The sequence below is a fragment of the Protopterus annectens genome, chromosome 10.part0 (genome assembly GCF_019279795.1).
Source record: "Protopterus annectens isolate FY-2018-M chromosome 10.part0, PAN1.0, whole genome shotgun sequence".
NCBI lineage: Eukaryota > Metazoa > Chordata > Ceratodontiformes > Protopteridae > Protopterus > Protopterus annectens.
The window spans coordinates 667,929,711-667,934,710 of record NC_056744.1 but is presented as its reverse complement, the minus strand read 5'-3'; positions in this window follow the sequence as shown (position 1 = coordinate 667,934,710).

The following is a 5,000-nucleotide window of genomic DNA, read 5'->3' as shown; positions in this document are numbered from 1 at the left end:
AAAGAGAAGTCACTTTTATTGCACTTTCTTTGATTGCACATAAGAACATTTACAAACAAAATATCACAAAACATCTCTCATGTCCATAGCAAAATCCACTCATTGCTTTTAATTGAATAGTGTATACTGACTGGAGGGGGGAAAGGTCTACATTTTGAACTGTGTCTGACCACAGTAGGGTTTCCTTCATTGGTCTGCCTTACAGATGTGTTATCATTTTATGATATTTGCTTTCTTCTTGCTATCTGTAGTGTTTAGATATGGAGAAAAATGTTTTAGAGTTGATTCCATATTTCTTCACCAAGTCAAGGAACAAAAAAGACACTACAAACTTCAGAAACTGAGCTCTTCATTCTCAGTTCTTTAAATGTCCAAACAATACATTTTTAGATTATTCTACCCACAGAAACACCATATGTAACCCTTTCTGATCACCTCTGCCTCATCCTGGGAAACGTCTATATACCAAGCAGTCACACTTCACATTTAAGGAAAATATGTAGTTCCCCTCTCCCTATCATAACATGCTGGATAGTTGATTTTCCTTACATTTTATATATCTTTCCTTTTTTTTTGTTCTTTATTATTTTAGCCATTAAGGGTTTTGCCTGAAATGCTTTCTTACATCCACCAGGACATATGTTTGGAGTAACTTCTCATGAAATGCTGCCTCAGCTATGTTTTGTAGTATAAATGTTTCATCCAAGCCCCTTGTAATCCTACCTCCATGTTGTGCTCTGATTAGTCCTTTTACTCTTGGTAATGCTTATTTATACTGCTACATAATGAATCAATGTAATTTATCTTATTAGCATTTACTAACTGTCCTTTATTGTTGTAGAAGGAGTAAGTGCATTATTAAGTGCACTCCCTTGGCAATTCAAGTCTCTAAAGAAAATGTATTGCATTTCTGCCTTATATTTGCACCTCCAATAATATAGCCAATGTTTTCATCCAGCTGTGCAAAGCGATTTGAAGGCTGTTTGATCAAAATTCTTTCTTATTGGAGAGTCTACCTATTGGAGGATCTAAATATAAAGTCCCTCATAATGACATGTTCGTAATTTATATCACATGTTGTCTGCAATTTTGGGATCCAAATGAGCTGGAATCAGCAAAAAGAAAGTGAATAGTATTGCTGAAACTGAACTCATCCTCAACCTTGCTGAATACTTTCAGCTGGTGGACCATGTTTTTCACAAAATCTCACCAACTCAGTTCTGGCATATACATACATGCATATGAGTCTACTTTGTTTCGTTGAATCTTATTTCACTGAATTTAGTTTCACCCCAACCACTTCCCTGAAAACTCATATTACTGAAAACTCATTTCACTGAACTGCAGTTAGTATATATGGCACTGTGTAGAACTGTAAAGCAAGTAAAAGGTATATGCCATTTTCCCCACTGTAGTGCGATTCTGGAGTTTGTATATATAGTTAGGGTGTGTGTGTGGGAGAGTTATTTATTTGTGTTAGTCATTGGTATTGTAACTATGCATGTATTGTTTTGAAGTTTTTGGTAAAATACGATATAAAACAAACAATGTGGGGGTTGTGCCAATCAAAACATAATGAGCCAACAAGTTTCTAGATGGAGGAGCAACAGATGGAACAGTATGCATCTAAAGAAGGTACATGACAGGGCAATGTTCTGGAACCATTGATAGCATGTTCACATGAAAGTCCAGTTAGAATTGTGCATCAAGAGAAAGATTTTGAAACAAAGAATAACAAGGATGTCTGCAGTTAAAGCAAACAGGATCTAAAGGAAGACCTGCTTGATTTTATAGCAATGGACAGATATATAAAGACAGATAACAAATCGATTAAATAATACCAAAATGTTAGAAGTCTGGTAAAACAAATGATCACAGTAATTGGGATTATTAATAGAAAGCCACAGAACAGTGGGTATCCAAAAATCTACTTATCCTCAACCCCAAAAAGACAAAACTCTTACTCTTTCTTCCCCAATCTATCACTCACCATAAATCCACCTTTGCTATCACATCCTCTAACAAGACTAAAATCCAACCCGAAGTTCATACAAAACTCCTTGGAGTCATCATTGATGATGAACTCAAATTCAAACTTCACATGCTCAAATGCATAAAAAGACACATCAGAAACTTGGCTTCATGTATTGCAATAAAATATTTCTTACCACAAATGCCACACTCTCACTTGCACAAGCCCTACTCCTCCCCTCCCTACTATATGCTGCACCAGTGCTCACTAACCTTCAAACCACAACCTTGAAAAAAACTCCAACAAACCTACCATTAGATAGCTATGTTTATCACTAACTCTCCATACAATTCACATCACTGCCTTGCCCTAAACTTACTCCAGTGGCTTGAATTCCCCCAACTATTACTACTATCTCAACTTCAGATGTTACACTTTATTCTTTATAAGCCGTCATGCTGTGCTGTCCTGCTCTCTCTTCCTTCGTATAATCAGCAAATACTACACATCTATCAACCCAAAAAAAAACTGCAGGCAAACTCCTATATAAACACTCAATTGCCCAAGCTTGGCACAAATTTCCAATAGATATACGTTCCACCATCCACCATCATACGTTAAAGAAAAACTAAAACTTCTACTTAACTTCAAAATTTGTCCTTGTTAAGCCCCAACTTAAGCTCTCCTCCATTATACCTCACTTATTCCCTCCCCTTTCTTCTAAGTATTCCATTATTTTGGATTTGTACTAAAGTTACTAAATCAATACTGATGGACAAAACTCTTATTGTATATATGTAAATACATTGTTTCTCTGTAAAAAACATGTGCATACATTTCTATTCTATTTTTTAACTTTATTTTATAACAAGTTTCTTTTTTACTTTTTGATTCTAAAGTTTGAACTTCTGTAATTTGTTTATCTATGGAGCTTTTCTCCTTGGGTCTCCACTGGAAATGGGCCACAAGCCCTGTTGGACCAACTCGGTTAACAAATGTCAATAAATAAATAATCAATAAATAAAGCTATGTGAGGTAAAAACATAAATATGATATACTTTTGTTTCACTACACTAATAACAGATAAAGTGCTACCACAAAATATAGAATAACAAAAGTAAGGAAGGAATCAAAAAGAATAAAGAATAGTATAAAGCAACTAAGACAAGAAGTATCACACTATTAAAAGAATACAGAAAGGGGAACAGATCTAACAGATCTTAAAAATTCTTAGAAAAATAGCTGTGGTAAAAACAATATGCAATATGAAACAGACCAGGATTTATTAAACACTATTTCCAATAGTAAACTAAAATGATCATTATAAATAGAAAAACATTTAAGATAAGCATATAAGTATAAAAGAAAAGTACCCACAGGCAATTCAAAAAATCTTTATAGAGAATTGGGAAAGAGAAAAATCATTAGAAAACCACAAAAAAAAATATGGAGAAAAAATTATGAAAATCCTGTTGAACATAACATGGATGTCAAATGGAGTTAAATGGAACAATAAGCTTTAATGTCAAGAATACAAAATGGAAAGAAGTAACAGCATGAGAAATCAAGACAACAAGTAAGAAAAGATCCTAAATGGAAAACTCATGGTGCAGATACAGTACCCAATGTCTGTCTAAAAGTATTAAGATCTTTTCAAAAAGATTTATCGCTGAGTAAATATTACTTATATGCACATCCCAAAGAGACACAACCTAGTTAACAGCAGCAAAAAACATATTTCCCCTTAAGTGTGAAATTGCAAACTATAGTAAATACTATAGACCAATATCTTGCCTTTTGAGAAGATGTAAGGTATATAACAGAACTGATGTAAAAACTTTAAGATGTCAACTGTGACCATATATATCATCACGGTATATCCAGGTGACATAAGCGATCATTATAGTGTCAAATATTTTAAACATGTATAGCTTTCTTTCACACATTTCTTAAAGAAATCTATTCCTGAATGATTAGGATTATTGACTTGTATGTGATGATAAAAGTATGATGTGTATGATCATTAATGAATGAAAAAAAAATAATAATAACCTTTGCAAATATGTGCAGAATTCTGGAAAACTGAGCTAAATTCTGTATGAAATATTTGAAAATTTCAACTTTAAATATAAAGGGAAGTATAGCAATACCATAAGACTTCAACTGCATACTTAAAAAGAAATGTATACTAATGCAATTCACAAACTTATATATGATAATGATAAATCCAAGAAAAGTAGATTTTAATAAACTGCAAACTTATTTAACAAAGTTAAAAGATATTAAAGAGTGGTTTCTAAGCTTCAGTAACGATGGCAACGTTTCTTATGTGATCCTATAGCAGTCAATGAAAGCATATTTATATAGCAGAGTCTCAGCTTGTTATTACAACAAGAGAAAGCAATGAGATAAATACTTATTTGAATTAAAATGAAAAGACAGAGGCAGATGAAATAAAGTTAAACATTCAAAAAACAAGAAAAAGGCCTATTATTAAAAAGATGTGGGGCTTCAGCAGATATTGTAGATTAAGGTTTCCTGATAGTAGTAGTAGTATGAAATATAGGAATGTATATACAATTATGGGCTGTTTAAAACATATGAGAAAATTAATGCACACAGTAATAGTGTAGAAAGGGAAAAATCATTTGATGTCATTTAAAATAAGAATATTCAAAAAAAACATTCAGAGCAAATAAGAAAAACAGAAAAAAATATTTGCATAATAGAAATATAAGGGCAAATTAAAACCTGAAGAAAATAAGGCTCCTGGTAATTATAGCATAATAGATGAACTATATAAAGCACTCCTTCAAAATGTGTATCTATGCTACAGAAATTATTCACAAAACCTAAAATCACATTTAACATACCTCTGTCATGGAAATATACAATATTTTATTATTTACTAAAACAGAATAAAGATCAATCTCTATGTTCGTCTTACAGACCTATGTCATTACTTAATGTCGATTACAAAAACTGAATTTCATTCCTTGCCAATAGATTACAAGTACAACATCATCAT